Source organism: Stenella coeruleoalba (genome assembly GCF_951394435.1).
Source record: "Stenella coeruleoalba genome assembly, chromosome: 10".
Lineage (NCBI taxonomy): Eukaryota > Metazoa > Chordata > Mammalia > Artiodactyla > Delphinidae > Stenella > Stenella coeruleoalba.
In genome coordinates this window covers 76992047-77011612 of record NC_137156.1, presented here as the reverse complement: position 1 = coordinate 77011612, position 19566 = coordinate 76992047, and the positions used below count along the sequence as shown (strand labels likewise).

Here is a 19566-nt window from a genome sequence, read left to right as displayed (position 1 = left end):
TCTTAGTTTCCCAACCAGGGATCGAACCTGGGCCTTTGGCAATGAAAGCACAGAGTCCTAACCACTGGACTGCCAGGGAATTCCCTGGACTGGCAGCTAAGATTTTGCTGTGGTTGGTTAGAACTGCACTGCCCAAAACAGAAACCACCAGCCACATTTGGCTGGTCCAAATTGAGATGTTCTGTCAGTGTAAAATATACACCAGATTTCAAAGACTTAGTACAGGACAAAACCAAAATAAAATATCTCATCAATAATTTTATATTGATTACTTGGTAAAGTATAATATTTTAGATAAATTAGGTTAAATAAAATCTATTAAAATTAATTTGTTTTATTTTTGTAAGATGGCTACTGGAATACAATATGTGGTTCACATTATATTTCCATTTAGCAGTGTAGCTCTGCGGCTTTGCTAATCAAAATGTGGTCCACTGACCAGCAGCAGCAGTGTCCTCTCGAAGCTTGTTAGAAATGTAGGCTTGAGTCCCATTCAGGGGTTCTGAATCAGACTCTGCATTTGGCCAAGATCTTTGTGTCTCTGCCTGCCTCTCAGACTTTCATCCTGTAACTTTTTGTACTGTCTGAAACCCTGTGGCTTAGCGAAACCCAACAGACTAATTTAGTCCATCCCAATGCCCCAGGAAGCAGTGCATTCAAATTCTCAAAGTACTTAGGCATCATCATCATCAAGATATCCACCTTTCTTTGCAGAGCCAGGAAACAGGAAATTTCCTACTCTTTTAACCTCTTGTCTGCAATTTAAGTCTTTGATTTCCAGCTCTGTTCTCAATCACTAGAGAACACCAGTGACTATTTTTCTTTCTCCTTAATACTTCCTCTTCCAGGCCTCCTTTAGATTTTGTTTTCCTTTTCTCAGCTAATTCCATTCTTGTCTCATAGGACCCATTCCCCAGGTCTTTTCATCATGGTCAGCCCCTTTTTGGAGGCACACTGTCCTTCTCAAACAAGTTCACTAAATGCTGGGGTGTTTCCAGTCTGTTCTTTACGGTAAATCTGAAGGTGGCTAGTGCCAGCCAGATCATTTGGAGAGAGGACTTTGATAAATGCTCCTGTCTTTGGAAGGACAGACAAAAGAAAAAAGAATAGGAAGGGGCAGAACTTCTCCAAGAACAGACAGGAGACAGTAAAGTGAAGTGCTTTTGCCTGGAGTGGTGGGGGGTTCAGTGGCGCAAATGGAGACTCTGCAGGAACTTAGCGATTCTAATTTGGGCTCTTTCATTAGATTCCATCACAAACTCAGGAAAAGTTACCGAGCCCAAGTGCCCCGATTTCCTCTAGTCAACGGGGATAATATTGCTCTTCTTTTCCACAGGGGATTTTTAAAGCCTGGAATAATAAATAAATAAAAAGCAGGGGCTTCCCTGGTGACGCAGTGGTTGAGAGCCCGCCTGCCGATGCAGGGGACACGGGTTTGTGCCCCCGTCCGGCAGTATCCCACGTGCCGCGGAGCGGCTGGGCCCGTGAGCCATGGCCGCTGAGCCTGCGCGTCCGGAGCCTGTGCTCCGCAACGGGAGAGGCCACAGCAGTGAGAGGCCCGCACACCGCAAAAAAAAAAAAAAAAAATCAGCACGCATAAAAAATAAAAATAGACCAGTTTCCTTGCTCATAAGCAACACTAATTTTACATGGGCCGTGACAATGATTCCCTCATTCGGGATTCCTGTGTGCACTTTATTGGTCAAACGGATAATATCTCCATTTTGCAAAGCTAAATAGTTCTTTAAGCGAGTCGTTATACTAGAACACCTCATTGATCTAAACCAGCTCGTAAAATCCATTATTTTGACTTGGTGACTCAGGGACCCTCACTTCCACGAGTGAAATGAACAATTTAATACTCAACAGAGAGCCTCTTTGTGACAAAGAGGAAATCTGAGTGCTATTATGCCCATATTAAAAGCTAGAGATATTCAGTACTGGGAATCTTTGGAAACTGGAAACAAATTCACTTTTACCAAAGGGATCTCATGGAGAAAGCAGTCGTATAAAATTCCTAGTGCTTTATTTTTTCCCTCCAATTTTTAAAAACTTGCCTCATTTTCCAAGACTCTTCTCAGCTCTGCTCAAAATGAACCCAGACCTCTGAAAGTGAAGCGATATCACCGCCGTCTATGTTTTCCTGCAAAAAACATGTGTTGAAACAGTTACATTCCCTCCACGGTATGATAAAATTCCACTGCACTTAACATTTATGTTTTACCCTTTAAAAATTAACCATATTCTGCATTGCCAAAACACTTTACTTCTACTAATTAATATCATAGATAGTTGGGAAAGTGACTTTTTCTTCTTTTCTCCAGGCAAACAAGCTGAGAGTTTAAGTGATTTACCCTTTCTGAGAGAGGAGGTCACAGACAGAATTCCAGGATTTGAACTCTGTACAGGTCTCTACAAAAACCATTAAGGCAATTTCTCAGGGACTTAACAAATAACCATCTGGTGATGTTAAACTACCTTTGAAGAAAGCAGCTGTTGGCCCAAATTGAGGCCTAGAGGAAACCCTGTGGATTTTGAGGGTCAGGAAGATCTATACAAGGCAGGTTTATTTCCTTCCCAGGAGGCAGCCATATGGAAGGCAGGCGGCCCAGTGATAGCCATAGCTGACATTTCTTGAGCACTGATAGTATGCACAGGACTTTACTTGTCTGACCTTATTATCTCTCCAATGCACTGAGTTGTGTATTTTATTATCTCCATTTTACAAATTAAAAAATAAAAACCTTAGAGAGATGTAACAACCTGCCTAAAGTGAAAGGCTAAACTTTGAACCAAGAATCTGAATCTAAAAACTCAAATTCTAACCAATACCCTCCTGATATTAACCCTGGGATTATATCTGCAGAAGTCATTCACCTTCTGAAACCAAATATCCACACCCACTCTGCTTCATTTACAGAGTGTCAGTCATAATGATTTCTTATATAAATTTGAAAGCCTGGTAGATTAAATCTTACTGACTTCAAAGTTCACATTGTTAAATCAAGACATGCTACATCATTATTTCTATTTCTTAATTGTAAACTGCATCTTAGAACAGAATAAATAATTTGGGGATGAAATGAATGACAAGGACATTGATCATTTAAGAGTATTAATAGCTCTTATTTTTATTTTATTGGCCACGCTGTGCGGCTTGCGAGATCTTAGGGATTGAAACCAGGTCCCAGCCAAGAAAGTGCCAAGTCCTAACCACTGGACCACCAGGGAATTCCCAATAGCTCTCATTTTTAAATCACCAAAAGCAACAATCTGGGTTTAGGGCATATCCATATCTCTATATCTTTATCTATTTCCATCTATTTTTTTTAAAGGATGGTTTTCAATTATTCATCCATTATTCATTGAAACGTAGTACATATTATGCACAGGGCTAGAGCCAGAGAAATATATGATATGGTCCTTGCCTCTAGCTGACGTACATATGGTGTATTTTTTTGTGTTTTTTTGTTTGCTTGTTTGTTTGTTTTTTGGCCGCGCTGCGTGGCACATGGGATCTTTGTTCCCCAACCAGAGATCAAACCTGTGCCCCCTGCGTTGGAAGCACAGAGACTTAACTGCTGGACCATGAGGGAAGTCCCTATTTCCATCTATTTTTTTAAGAAACACCATAATCGCTTTATTTTCAGTAAGAAGAAAGGGCAAAAATTTATCCAGAATATTGCTTACTTGATTGTAAATTCATATCATTTAAATGCAGAAAATTTCAATTTCCTCCATGATACCATTTTTTTCTGCTGTATTTCTCAGAGATTTTTGTGGTAAGCCTTAAGAAAGTTACTAACATCATTTAAAAATATACGTATCTATTAGTATGTAAGCTCGTCAGTAACACATTCACAGAGCTTTCTGTGCATACTTTTGTCTATTTGAGATTTATATCTGAAGGTCTCATCTTTCAGCCCTTAGCTAAAGTGTTTATCATTTAGACCTTGCTTATCATGTCCTTACTTTTGCTCATGCCATGCTGAAATCATCAGGGTTTTGTTTTTAGTAAAAGTTTAGGCATTGTATAATGGCAAACTTTGGTTGAATTAGGCCCATTGACTTTTTTTCCCTCACAGTGTTTTGTTAACATTTGAACTATACTAACATTAAAATTCTGGAAATTTCACACACATGTCCATATTTTTCTCCTTCTCTTGAAAAACCAGAAGATCTGGATATACTGAGCCCTTTTTCCCCCACACAACTTGGTAGAGAATGCCTTCTGTTGACAAGTGAAGTACTTTCCATTTCACCCATCCCTACTATTCTCACATCTGGCACCTCCCTTCAGACCCAGAACTTGGGTCTCCTCCCTCCTGCTCCACCCCCCACCTCATCTGCTTTGTTCAGAGATGTGTTCCTAATATCCATAGCAAAACCTGGCACACAGTAAGTTCTTGATAAATATTTATTATAAGAACATGAAGAGGATAGAACCAACACCATTAGACTTGCAAAGATGAAGATCAAGTACGTGCTTTGTGGAGGTTTTAAAATATGTCTGCAATTTATTTGGCACTTCTCCCTATAAAAGGTGGAGACTAATCCCCTCCCCTTGAGTGTGGAACAGACTTAATCACTCACTTCTAATGAACAGAATGTGGCAGGGACAGCACGTGTGATTCCAGAGCCTGTATTGTAAAGGATATTGTCACTTTCACCTTGCTGTCTTTTGGATCACTCACTCTGGGAGAGTCATCCTCAGTAACCTGAGGACACTCAAGGACTCCTATGGAGAGGGGCTTCCTGTCACCAGCTAGCACCATCCTGCCAGGCATGTGGGTGAACCACCTTCAAAGTGGGCCTGCCAGACTCAGCCAAGGCTTCAGGTGACTGCAGTTCTTAACATCTTGACAACAACCTCATAAGAGACCCTGAGCCAGGCCCACTCAGCTAAACCACTCCTGAATTCCTGACCCATGGAAACTGGAAGCTAATGAACGCTTATTTTCTTAAGCCACTAAGTTTTGGGGTATTTTGTTACACAGCACTAGATAACTAATACATGCCTCAAATTCACCTAAGTCAATTTTTTTTGTCCACACCTCACGGCATGCGGGACCTTAGTTCCCTGACCAGGGATGGAACCCATGCCCCCTGCAGTGGGAATGTGGAGTCTTAACCACTGGACCACCAGGGAAGTCCATAAGTCAATTTGGTTGTTCACAATTTGTGTGTTCTTTCTGATGGATACCAATAACCTCCAATAATTAGGGTAGGTGAGGGCTCTAGTTCTTCTTCCTGACAATACGACTGAACAAGAAAACAAAGGCAAACCTCAGATCTAATTCTGCCATGCAGACAAGCAGACACAAAACAATCACACATCCAGTCTTGTGAACTCAGTAAAGTCCCTGTTCTTTGTCATTTTAGGACCATTGGTAGCATTTCACATGAAAGGTTTACTCCAAGATAAATGTGACCATGTTGCAATGGCAGGATCTACTAACCTTCTAGTTGAATCTGATGAAAGAATCCTCCAGTAAGTCAGTCCGGGTGACACAGAACTGAACTGAGTTATAAACTTCAGGTGTCACTCAGAGGGTGGTAGGCTTCTGAACTCACCAGATAATTATACCTCATCCACGCCAGAATGAAATGCCTGTACAAAATTTCCTGCCAACTTCTCATCATTTCACACATGAAAACTTACTTTTAACATCTCTTATGCTAATTAATAAAACTTCTAGTATGGATTCAGCTAGAGATATTTGAAGCTCTGGGTGAAGGGACTTCTCTGGTGTGTTGATTCCTGATTAATATCCTCCACATGCCAACTGAGTGTGGATTCTTGGTTAGGGCACTTTGGATGTTAATTCCCACACCTTGGGTGGTGCACGTAGATAACCGTATATCTTTATGTCTCTTAATGTCTCTACTGACATATTTAGCAACAAGTTATAGACAATGTAGAAATAAGAGATGTTTGTGGGAAATTACCTGGATGCAATGATAGCCTCCAAATAAACTGCCAAGCAAGTTAACCCAGAGGTTACTTAACTGAAAGGCTCGTATACCAAGTAAGATGTTCAAATTATGTGGCTTACTGAAGCAATTTAAAACACATTGCAAAGCAAGGGGGACAAGATGGGATAGATGAACATAGCTAATACAGGGTACCCATGAGGTGAAAGGCTCACGCGATCTGAATTCTGGGGATGTCTGCCTGTTCTTTCCCTCCTAATCTCGCTCTCCTTCTCACTCTGTCTCTGCCACATCAGTCTTCCTGACAATGGCATGTTTATGAGGACCAGAAGTGAGATTTGAGCAAAATACCCCAAAATGAAAGGTACTGGGGACGAGACACAAACTTGCTCTATCTGAGATGCCTGCAATTACTCCTGATCAACATCTGTACTTTGCCAGAAAGTCAGATGAGCAGCTACTCTTGGGCGGAAACCCTGGAACCAGGATGAGGGTCATTAATAGGAGCCAATTTAAGACCTCACAGGTTGACTATTGCATGATCATGTACCTAGAGGCAATTGCATCAATGTAATTTCCTACACGACACCCCTTTAAAAAATCTTGTCCTTAATGTGTATAGCAGGAATATGTGGTGCCTCTCGTTTTCCCCTCCCTGTCTATGCTTAGCATGTGTATTCCTCCACTTCGTTTATCTATGTCTAATGTAGCTCATAAGCTATTTGCTTCTACGTTTAGTTTCATCTCTTCTCCCTATTTGTTTCTCTTACTTTCCATCAGAATAATCATCTTAAATAATACAGCAAACACACATTACAAGAGATTATCATAGAATTAAGAGATTTTGGAAAAAAATACTGGTTTTAGAAATGATGATGGAACCTATTACACAAAATTCATTTAGCTTATCTATCTTTGGAAATAGCCAAGGGAAAAACCTGTTTGTTGGTGGTTTGTTTACCTAGGGATTTTACCTCTAAAAAGAGAGGGTTTTGAGGAAAGCAGACATTGCAGAATTAAATTCTAAGTGGGTCTGTGCAAATGAAAATTGGAGACTGGCTAATTCAATTAATTTCTATTCACGCCATTGGTGAAACAGGAACTCCAAGCATCAGATCAGATGCAAGAAATCTTGTGAAGCAGGATACTGGAAACCAAAAGGCTTTCCCAGAATTCCAGCTCCCACAACCATAAGAATATTCTTGGTTGAGTTGTGCGGATCAGCTCAGCACCAGGACCTGTGGTTCCTTTATGAAGCCTGAACCTGCCATAGAATACATTCCACAAGGGGGAGCCGATTTGCCTAAACGAGGGAGTTATTTCACTTCATAAATCACTCTGCTGGTAATCTACCTGTTTTTCTTGAAAGTCGGAGCTCTTTCAGCCACCTCTGACAGTTGTGAATCGAATATAAAAACAGGCTTCCTTGGGGTGAAAGAGAGCAGTTGAGAGTGGAAAGTGGTTACAAGAAGTTTTACTAACACAGAACTAATAAATGGGTCCCCATTATGAGATTCAACTGGGCAGTTTATCACTACATTTCTGAGCCTCACCCGAGACCTAACCTAATGAATTAAAATCTCAGGGGCTGGGGTCCAGGAATGTGCATCTTAAACAAGCAGTACAAGGGTTCTTTTGCACACTAAATTTCGATCAACAGAACTAAGGAATTATTTTAACAGCGCTCAGAAGGACGGAGTAGTCTTGCTTGGATTTGTGTAGAAGTTAATGTCCTTGCTTGTAAGTTTGCATTTGGAACCAGGAACAGGTATAGCTTAAGTGCAATGAGTATCTTCTCCACCCTTATTAATAAGGATGATAAGACAGTGAGCCAATTAAAAAAAAACTCATCAGGGGACACTTGTAGAATATTTAGAATATCTGGTTATATTTGGGCTTTGATAACTTTTTTCAACTGAGTTAAAATGGCAGAAAAAGTTGAAAGCTAATTTCCTTTAGAGCAGGGTTTACTCTTCTTAACTCAAAGCCCAGTGATTTTTAAAAGGCCTGAGATAAGGTTTCCAAATGGAAACTGGATTTACTTAAGTGACAGTTTCAAGCTTAGACTCCTTCTTGTCTCTTCAGCTCCCATTTGCCTCATTCATCCTTGACTCTCCACCAAGTTACTAACCTATCTGGGCTTTGGAATTCTCATTTGTAAAATGGGAACATACCAACTACGCTTTCATGAAGATTAACGAGAGCCAGTAAAACAGTCCCTGACCCGCAGTCTTGAACTTCGTTCTTACGCTGTGCCACTAAGGGTACAACTCATCCTCACCCATGTGCAGGCGACTGGCTGGAAGACTTTTTTTTTTTTTTTTAAGAGAAAATAACAGTTAAGAACCAACAACGTTTCCATTTTCCATTTGTCTCAAGGACTAATATGCATTCCAGCAATCTGCCCACCCCAGGTAACCCCTACTCCAGTGGTTCTCCAACCACTGAAACAAGAACTGCCCTCAGGGCAAGGTTTTCCAAACTATCCAGCTCAGAAGAATCACCTAGGGCACTTTTTTAAAAAAATACAAATTTTAGATCTATTCTTAGGTAATTTGATTTAGTGCGCGTGAGAGGGTGCTGGCACCAGAAATTTAAATGAGATTCCCCAGGGAATCCCTAAGACTAGGTCTGTGGGGGGTGTTGCCAGAGAGCATTACTGTCACTTATTAATCACAGAACTGATTTCCCTTGTAAAAATATCCAGCTGTTTTGTTCTCCCGAGACAAAGCGGCTTGAACGGGATTGGGCAGCCAGGGGGCTGAATTTTATTTCCCTGTGACGCCTACTTGGATGACCTCCTTCTTGTCCATTTCCTCAGCTGTAACAGTGAGCATGGGGTAGCTCCACGCAAGGGTGTGAAGAGGTTGAGCTAAGAGCAGGCCTTTCAGAATAGAAGCAAATACGGTTATGGCGAGTGGGTTTTGAGCACTCGTTTGTGGTTTCTCAGAGACCGTTCAAAGGAGCGTGCCTCCTTCTGTTTCCGATCTGGCTAGACGGCCTTGTCCATGGATGCTCTTAGTCTTCCAGAATTTAGCTACATTAAATGCAGTTAGGATGGGCTGAGTCCCTTCCACCCACTGTGCTGGCTGTCAACCTCACTATGTCAGCTCACTGTTTGAGATTAATAATGGTCTGTTAGTATAAACTACATTCCAGAACTTGTTTTGAACTTTTCCCTTGTTCTTCCCTGTTAGATGACCTTGGTGAAACTATTCAGGGATCCACACATGTTGTCTGCCTCATTTGGCAGGTGGCAGCTCTGGGCACTGTTCCCACCGCCACTCATTCTCCAACTTGGTCTCAGAGACTCCACGTTGCCTGCTGGGCATTGCGAAGGACAAGCTGACCTTTTCCAAACTGACAGAGGGTGGTGACAGAAAGAGCGCTTGGGCGTGGACAGACCTGGGTTCCAGAGGCACTTTTGTGATCATGTGTGTGTGAGGTGGGTGTTTCCAAGCCTCACAGGGCGTCCTCAGCTGTGAGACAGGGAGCGGAGGGCCTCCCTCACGAGCTTCTGAAGATTCAATAAGGTAGGCAAAGCACCTGGAAGACTGCCCAGCCAGTGGAAAACACTAACATTTTAGCTGTTCTTACTAGTACCAATTTTATCCATTCTTAGATTCACATCGTTTCCCACATTTTTAACGTTTTCAGGAGTGTGGCTGTCTGACAATGGGTGGAACACCACAATTTACGTAGTATTGCTTTCTCTTGGTGGCACATTAAAAAGTGACATGTTCTACAATTCATGCTGTTTTAGGTTGGGTGAGAAATGGCGGTAGCCATCCCTGTCATAATAGCACTCGGCTAATTGTACCACAGGACCTGTGTATCCTCTGATAGAACCGTACAGCAATGTGTAGGCAATTTTTTCATTGTTTTGGAATGATGGCTGGCCAGTGAGTTTTGTCTCCCTTTGACCTATCGGATAAGTCTGCAAAATGACCCAGAGCCCCTAATTCTGAGTGCCTGCTTCAAGAGAATACTATCCCCACACCACAGTGCTTAAGTCTCTCTTCCAAGAAAGCAGACTGATCTCTCTCCTTGCAGTCACCTGATTCAAAAGTCTTTCTTGGGACTCAGGACTGTAGTGTGACACCTGATCCCTTGTTGTTCCCTCCAGCGAGAGGCCAATACATGAGTGAATGAGACAGAGCTGTTATGGACCTCCTGTGGCAGAGAAGGAAATCGGTAATTGGCTGTGGCCCAAGCTGATCGTCATGCAGTGCCGCTGTTATGCTCACCTGGAACATCAAAGTGCCTCTCCCACCCCACCCCAGGCCTGTACACCAGCTCTGCCAGTTCTATCTGAAATCTGCTTTTCCCAGAGTTAACCATGCTGACATCCTTGGTCCTGACGTCCACCCAAGAGCCATATAAGACAGGATGCAGGGTAATGAGCATTATATGGTGCAGCCATAGAGATTTGTGTTCAAATCCTCACCTCCCTACTTACTAGCTGTGTAGCTTCAGGTAAATTACTTAACCTCTCTGGGTCTCAGATTCCTATCTTTAAAACAGAGATAAAAATAATATTGACTCTGAGAATTAATAAAAGTGTTAAGCACTGCTATCCCTATGGGCTTCTAAGCACCGTACTGGCACCCTGCCAACACTTAATGAAGGTTTCCCAAAAGTGGTTAGTGCTGTTTCCCCAGCACCCTGCACGCTGCCTGGCACACAGGAGGTGCTTAATAAAAGTTAATTTCTCACAGGGAGAGAAAGAGAGAGAGAGGGATCTAAGGGAGTCAGTGCCTCAGTATATCGGTAAGAATGAAGCTTAAGCTTTAAGCCTGTGCACGGAACTTCAGGGGCCCAGGCAAACAATAATAATAATAATTTGTATTTATGTAGTATTTTATAGCTTACAAAGCACATTCCTATGTTCTCATTTAAAACTCCCAACAAACCCAAGACAGAAAGGGTATTATTAGTAGTATCACCTGAGGAATTTGAGGCCTGGAGAGGTTAGGCCGCAGAGGGGCCCCTACAAAGGGAGGAGAATGATGACAGAGCAGAGCTTGTGGCTTTAGCAATAAGGAGGCTCTCGGTGACCTTCCAGAAAGCACGTTCACTAGAGTGGTGGGGACAGACGCCAGACCTTGGGGACTGAGGAAGGTACTGATGGAAAGGAAGCAAGAACCAACCTCCTGGCAGCAAAGCAAAGGAAAGAAATGTGATGTGAGCAGGATCAAATAATGGCTTTTTCAAAATGAGGGTGACCTTATTTTGTGTGCGGTTATCCCTTGGAAATGACTTGTTCAGGCTGATTTGTGACGACCGAAACTTAGAAAGGGATAAATCATGGCAACTGAAGGATCACTTTGAAAAATGAATGTCTGCTTTGCAAAAGAATCCTCAATAGACTGGGGGAAAAAAATCTAAGTGGTCAGTAAAAGCAGGAAGATATACTCAGCCTCCCTTATAATAAAATAAATACTAGTTAAAGTAAGAAGGAGATACTATTTTTCACCGATGAAATTGACCTAGATGAAGCAGTTTGATAATATGGAGAGGATGTGAGGAATTGGGAGTGTAGGGACCCATACATTGCTGATGGCAGTGGAAGTGGGTGTATTGTTTTGGGGAATACACTTTGAGAACATTTACCAAATGTAAAATGGACATGCTCTTTCACCCAGCAATTTCACTTGGAAATTGCTAGCGATATACTTGAATATATGGGCAAAGATATTTATTGGAGCATTGGTGCGTGTGTGTGTGCGCGTGTGTGTATGAGAGAGAGAGAGAGAGAGAATCACCTAAATTTCCATAAGTAGAGCAGTAATTATGTAGATCGTAGATATATGGTACCATCCATTCAGCAGTTACCAGAATGAGGGGGCTCTCTATGTCCTAACATGAAGTGGAGTCCATTATGTATTGATAAGTGAAAAAAAAGAGGCAAACATTTTATAAACTCATACTGAAATACATAGCAAAAGTGGCTGGGAAAGAAGAAAGGGTTAATATTAATTATTTGGGAGAAGTAGGAAGGGAAAGGATTTTACTTTTTATATTATTTTCCTCTCTGCTCTGAGTGGATGTTTTAAAAAAAAAACCATGAGCATGTGTTACATTTAAAATAAAATACTGATCTGAAAAATGCCCCACAAGATCCCTTTAAATTTTTACATCTCCTAGTACATTTGAAAAAAAATACCATTTATAAAAATTTGATTTTTTCTGGAGCACATCTACTGTATTAAGGTACACCAATACAGTTAAATAACCAATGGGTTTCCACAAGGACTGTCTTCTCCACCGGCCATCTCCTCTGCTGTGGAGACTAACAAATTGCCAAGAAGTTAGAGTCTCCCAACCTAAGTGGTTAAAAACCTTTCAACACCCTCAGTGCAATCAGGCTCATTTGAAATGAGTCTGTGATTACAAAAGAGTGTTTGAGGACTGTCCCATTTTGGATTAGCAGATGCAGGCTCCTAAATCTGATTGATCATTGTAACCCCTGGGGCGCTCTTTTAAAAAGATAAACTCTTTATTGCTTATCCTCCATTCTGACCCGGTAAGTCAAGGTCGGTGCCCTGAATCTTTTTTTTCTTTTTCTTTCTTTCTTTTTTTTAATTCTCAAGAGCTAGGTTAAGGAACTCCTGTGTTGCATTGTGGCAACTCTTTCTTTTTTCTTAGAAATTACTATGCAATGGTGCAAGTCTTTCTAGAATGGGAGTCCCTATTTATTGGCTCAGTAACTGGGAACATGTTTACAGTTGCCAGAAAATTGACATGCAGAGGGAATGCGAAAGTGAGGACAGTGTTCCCTAAGCTTCTCCAATAGGGAGGTTCAGTCACAGAGAATGCCTTCTAAAAGATCACGGTTATGACATCTGTTGAGCTAAGATTTGGAGGAGGCAGGGCTGATGAGAGCTGTTTAAAGCAGCACTTTCCAACACTCTAAACACACACAGTTTGTCAAGGCAGTCTGCGTGGAAGTAGGGGCCCTTGCTGAACTAATTTCCTCTAATGTGTACCTTTGCCAAAGCTTCCCTTGTGGTTCACTTAACAGAGGTGGACATCAGTCTTGGAAGAAACTGTTTGGTCTTGAATGTAGATATCTTTTCCCCTCCAAACTATCTAAAATATCATCCAGAGTTTGGTTCAAACTGGGCTTGGAGAACTGCCTATCAAGACCTTTGATTGTTCCCCTCACCCTCACCCCCCTGGAGACTTAATCTGCTTTTCTTTGGCTCGTATTCATTTAAAACAAAAATTATGCTTTCATACCGAAAGAATCGTGCTAGCTTTGCCTGCCTCTCCAGATTAATCTCTCACTGCCCCCACTGCTTTTGTACCCTTGGCTCTGACCTGAACTGCTTGCAGTTCCCTGAATGCTCCAAGTTACTCCATACTCTATGCCTTCACCTGTGCTGTTCCTTTGCTCTTCCTTGCCTTTTTTTTGGCTTGGCTAACTCCTATCCTTCAACTCCAAACTCAGTATCTCCGCACCATTCTGGTCTCATCTTTTTTTTTTTTTTTTTTTAATTTATTTAATTAATTCATTTTTTTTTTTGGCTGCGTTGGGTCTTCATTGCTGCGCTCAGGCTTTCTCTAGTTGCAGTGAGCGGGGGCTACTCTTCGTTGCGGTTCGCGGGCTTCTCATTGCGGTGGCTTCTCTTGCTGCGGAGCATGGGCTCTAGGCATGTGGGCTTCAGTAGTTGTGGCTCGTGGGCTCTGGAGCACAGGCTCAGTAGTTGTGGCACGCAGGCTTAGCTGCTCCATTGCATGTGGGATCTTCCCGGACCAGGGCTTGAACCCGTGTCCCCTGCTTTGGCAGGCGGATTCCCAACCACTGCACCACCAGGGAAGCCCTGATCTCATCTTTAATAATTATTTTGCCCTCTAAAAATTCTATGTCTTTGTTTATATTTGCACAAAATATCTCTGGACAATTATTAGATATTAATAACAATTGTTTAGGCAGTTGTATGGCTGGGAAACAAGGGTGGGAGGAAGATGCTTCATTGTACATACGCTGTTTGTTCCTTTGAACTTTTGTACTATGTAAATTTATACCTATTCCAATCAATACAATTCAAATTTAAAAACAATAACAAATCTCACAGAAGAAATTCTATTCTACGCTCTTCTCAGATTAACAGCTTTTAGGCATATTTCCAAATCTGTCTCTCAAAAAAATCTTTATTTTTAATTTCACAAGTAATATGTAAATTCTCTCCATTATAAATGCCAATGCAAATTAGTCTTTCTGCCACCAGGCTTCCCTGACATGATACTCATGTAATTTCCATTCTAATCTTATATATGTTTTGAGTATTAAAAAAAAAATCTCCAGGGTGTATAACAAACCTGAAGAGGGTCAGCTGTTTACAAAATGTGGACTTGAGTTGCTTTTAAATTAATAATGTTGGGTTTTGCTGAAAGGTTCATTAGGGTGACAGCTGTCCCAGTTTCCCCAGAACTAAAAGGGTTTCCAGGATGTTGAACTTTCAGTGCTGAGACTGGGGATGCCTGATCAATTAGAATGGACACTGGCCCAAAGAGAAGGGACGCTTGATGTAAAACCCCACACTGAGTACTGGTGCATGGCAACTGATCACTAGCCCTTGTTTTATAGCTTTTATCATCTTTCCAGAAGCATTGTTCATCAACTCTATGACACTTCTAAAAAAACTTTAACTTCTGCTTTAAATTTCATAATGAAATAAGTGGCATAAAGAAAGGATTTCTATGACATTTGATGCTATTATGTTCTTAACTGAAGTTGGGAGATTTATCACCTTTAATGGTGCATGCAAAGTAAATCTTATTTTTAACTTTAGGCCCCAAAAGAAAATATACCATTCTGACATATTTGTCTGAAATAGTCCTGAATGAGGCCAGCTGACTGAAAAAAAATGGCAGCCCTCTCAAAAGGTGAAAGTGACTCTCAGTAAGGGTGAAGTCTGGACTCTATATGAGGTCAGAAAAAAAAATCTAAAATTTAGAAATAGGAGAGATATTGCTGGATGTTCTTTAGTGCAGTGTTAGATTGACTTTACATTGTCAAGGACATTTCATAACTCATAGGAGGCAGAGATTTTGTAGATTTTTGTCTGATAGGGTTTAGCTAGATGAAATTAAATTCTATCTGGTAGAACAGAAGACCATAAAGGGTACAATTTATGATCTTGCTGGACATTAATCAATTCTTCAAAAAAAAAAAAGAGGTAAAATTCACACAACATAAAATTAACCATTAACTATTTTAAAGTGTGCAATTTAGTCGTATTTAGTACATTCAGAATGTTGTGCAACCATCACCTCTATCTAGTTCTAAAACATTTCCATCACCCCAAAAGGAAACTCTGTACCCATTAAACAGTTAATCCCCATTCCACCATATTCCCAGCTCCTGTCAACCACTGATCTGCTCTCTGTCTCTATGAAGTTGCTTACTCTGGATGTTTCATGTAAATGGAATCACACAGTATGTTGCCTTTTGTGTCTGGCTCCGTTCATTTAGTATGTTTTTGAGATTCATCCATTTTTTTAAAAAATATTTATTTATTTATTTTTGGCTGTGCCGGGTCTTCGTTGAGGCACGTGGGATCTTCTTAGTTGTGGCATGCGGGATCTAGTTCCCTGCCCAGGGATCGAACCTGGGCCCCCTGCATTGGGAGCTCAGAGTCTTAGCCACTGGACCACCAGGGAAGTCCCGAGATTCATCCATGTTGTAGCATGTATCAGTACTTCTTTCCTTTTTATGGCCACGTAATATTCTACTATATGGATAGCTCACATTTTGTTTACCCATTCCTCTGTTGATGGACCTGTGGGTTGTTTCCACCTTTTGGCTATTGTGAACAGTGATACTGTGATCATTCTCATGTAAGTGTTTGTTTGAATACCTGTTTTTAATTCCTTTGGGTATATACCTAGGACTGGAAATGCTGGACCATATAGCAATTTTATTTTCAAGTTTTTGAGGAAGCACTAAACTGGTTTCCATAGGGGCTACACCATTTTACATTTCCAGCGGCAACATGCAGGTGTTCCAATTTCTCCATATTCCTGTCAACACTTATTTTCCTTTTCTAGGGGTTGTGGCCAACCTAGTGGCTGTGATCTCATTGTGGTTTTAATTTGCATTTCCCTAATGACTAATGACATTGAACATCTTTTTATGTGCTTGCTGGCCATTTGTATGTTTTCTTTGGAGACGTCTGTTGAAGTCCTTTGACCATTTTTAAACTGTGTTGTTCGTCTTTTTGTTGTTGAGTTTGTAGGTATTCTTAATATATTCTGGATATTAAATAAACCCCTATAACATATATGATCTGCAAATATTTTCTCCCATTTTGTAAGTTGTCTTCTCACTCTCTTGATGAAGTCCAATTTATTTCTTTTTGGTTATTTCTCTTGCTTGTGCTTTTGGTGTCATAACTAAGAAAACACTATCAAATCCAAAGTCATGAAGATTTACTCCTATGTTTTCTTCTAGGTTTTACAGTTTTAGCTCTTTAGGTCTTTGATCCATTTTGAGTTCATTTTTGTTTATGGTATGAGTTAAGGGTCCAACTCAATTCTTTTGCACGTGGATAATCAGTTGTACCAGACCAAGTTTTGAAGACACTCTTCTTTCTTCATTGAATGGTCTTGGCACCTTCATCAAAAATCAACTGACTATAGATGTATAGGTTTATTTTTGGACTCTCCGTTCAATTCCATCCTTATCTATCTCTGGGCTCTGTTTATTTGATCCTTCCTCCGGAGGTTCTGATGTAGTTCATCTGGAGCACGGCATGGGCACTGTTGGTTTGTTTTTTTAAGTCCCCTGGTGATCCTAGCTGTACTCAGGGCTGAGAATCACTGTCTTAAGGGAAGTTCTAGTGAAACCACTTCTTATCTAGTCTCCTTGGTGCTTCAGGATTCTCACTGGGAAACGTGGCTCTGAGTGGGTGTCACTGGAGAGAGGTATTGTTTGGAGACTAGTTTTATGTTGACTGTGAGTGCCCTTAGGTGAGAGGAACACTAGGAAAAAGGGCTATTTTTCTTGTATATCTTCCCACTGCTATGGCTCCTTTGTGTTTAAGAAAACTGAAATTGAGTCCTTGTCATATGCCACCAAAACTGTAACACAGTCCATTGTCTCCAAAACAATAACTAAAACAGCTGAAGCCTATCATATGGTAAATACATTATTAAACAAAGAGTAATGAAGGAATGGATAGAGTAAAAGTAGCAGCTGTGGGAGAAAAGATTGGTAACCTTGGCAAGCTAGAGATACTTTGACTGCAGTGGTGCCTTCTCTGCTTTTGCAGAAAAAAATGGAAGTATGGGGGATTGGGCTTGGAATGATTTGGTGATACAGGGAAAGTCTCTCACATTGTTAGTCATTTTTTCCAGTGTTACTTGTTACACTTGGAGCCTCTCTGTCTTCCTACACTGTCACTTCTACACATCTGTTCTTCGGATTAATTCCTCTTTTCCGCCTCTTCCTTAGACTCTGAAGGAGGCTTATTTCTAAGATGCAGTTTTGTGTAGGGGTTGGACATACAGGCGTTGGAGCCAAACTGCCAGGGACTGTAGCTCAGCTCTGCTACCTACTAGATATGAGCTGGGCAAGTTTCGTAGCGCCTTTGTTTCCTCACATGTATAGTATCCCCCTTATCGAATTATTGTGAGCTAGTCCATTAAAGCACTTAAAATATCACCTGGCACGGAATGAGCGCTCCATAAACATTAGCTATTTCATTATTATTATTATTGCCCAGGAGTTAGAGCCCTCAGCTGGAGTAACAGTGAGGTACAGAAGTCTTCAGGACTATAGAGGAAGAAGTCTCTGAAGAAGGGCTCTTGGTGAAACCATGGAGGATGTGTGGTCTTGAAGCCAACAGTGAGAAATTCTGCATAAAAAGTGACTTGCATAGGAGGCAGATTGGATGGATCTGGCGTCTGCTTTAAACAACCAGGTTTTATCTCACTGCTGTTTCGCCTGGCAGATGCAATTCCCACTTATAAATGCAGCTGTGTCTTGGGGATGGGCAGCAGGTCTCCCAGTGGGGATTTCATTTGTCATTTCCAACTGCCATGTCTCCAGTACTTTCCTAGACTACAGTGGGTAACTCACAAGCTTTTCCTGTTCACATACCTAATACCTCTGCTGCAACAATGCGGCCATTTTCTAAACTGTGTCTAAGATGTGGATAACACCTGACCCCTCCTCTTTGCCCACAATTTCTGCTCAACACCTGATCTGACCACAGACCACTCTATGTCCCAAAGCAATGTAGAAGTACAGAAGTAGGTGATTTCAAGGTGGGGTTCTCAGCTGACTGATGGGCCCCGATTCCTTCCATCTTTCCGCTCTGCCACCCCCAGTATATCAGCGACATGTGTTCCTTCAAAGGCATAACAAGGCTCCTGCAGTAGCAAAAAGCAACAATGTCCAAAAGCAGGAAGGGAATGAGAAAGATTTCTTTCATTCATTTCTCTCTTTATCCCAGAAAATATCCCCTTCCAGTCCTACTGGACAGGCCTGAGTCACATAGTCATACCTTAACTTCAAGGGGGCTCAGAAATTAAGTATCTGGGTTTTCAGCTTCCTTTGGAACATGAGGAAGGCAAGAAAGAAGGGTAGGAAGATGAATGTTAGGTTGGTAACAAAAAGTGTCTGCTTTTTGACACAGTGGTAATTGCACTTTTTGTTATATGATCGTTTTACATTTACAAATGACCATGCTCGAGCAGGCTGGTGTATCTTGTTGGGACAAAATTAACTTGCTTAAAGATGCTATAGTCTGCAAGCAAATCCTGTGTCTCTCACTGCCCACCCCATCCAATTAAGTCCTGATTCAATGTGGCTGTAACTAGGGAGCCCTATGTGTCTTTTGCCCTTAGGGTTCTGTAGAATATGTGAGCCCCTAAGAGCCAGTTGAATTTAATTAATCTAATAAAGGATAGCATAGAAGGCTGCTATTGTGTTGCAACGCTCAGGAGGTAGCTTTGTATTTGCTTATTTTTTTTTAAGTTTGATTAAAAATACAATTAAAAAAACAGGTTACAATGTATAAGTATCATTAATCTCAGAGCAGATAATTTTCATGCATTTATGAAAAAAAATACTCCAGTAATCTTATCTAGCCTTGCAATTTAGAGGTAAATTCACCGAGGAATTCCTCTTCGTCTTTATTCAAGGTTCTGTTCTGTCCCAGTATTAGAAAATTTAACTTAATTTTGCATATTCTCCACTTTTTTGATCAATTGTCATTTGCTCACACTTAAAAAAAAATATTGTTTAACAATGCATGTTGGTTGTAAGAGGGAATACAAATAATATAAAACTACAGAAAGTTAAAAGAAAAAGTGCCCCTCTTTCATTCCCATCCTCTGCCCCCAAGCCAGTTCCTCATCCTGAAATAGCCCTCCACAGAGTTGCCCACAGTTAATAATTTAATTCTTGATCTAGGCCTGTACAAATATACATATGCATCTACAGACTTGTGCATTTTTTAAAAACCACACTACGTATTGTTCTACAAATTTTTTTCATTTAACAATATATCCTACTCAACTTTCCATATGCTTATGTATAAATTTATTATCATGATATTATATTCCATATCATGTACCGTTTGCAATTTTCAGGATATTTTTATCTCCCACTACCCCTAT

At 40.9% G+C, this 19566-nt stretch overlaps 1 protein-coding gene across 5 annotated transcripts in view; it reads right to left on the bottom strand.

Annotated features, from left to right (window-relative positions):
- PTPRG (protein tyrosine phosphatase receptor type G) overlaps window positions 1–19566 on the bottom strand; it is a 907646-nt gene that overhangs the window by 739745 nt on the left and 148335 nt on the right. For 2 of the 5 annotated variants that reach the window (XM_079935460.1, XM_079935459.1), the window contains one exon: window positions 2058–2143. The exons of the other annotated variants lie outside the window; for them this stretch is intronic. The gene's annotated coding sequence lies outside the window, so the exon portion shown is untranslated. The remainder of the gene's footprint in view (window positions 1–2057; window positions 2144–19566) is intronic. 5 annotated transcript variants of the gene reach the window in all.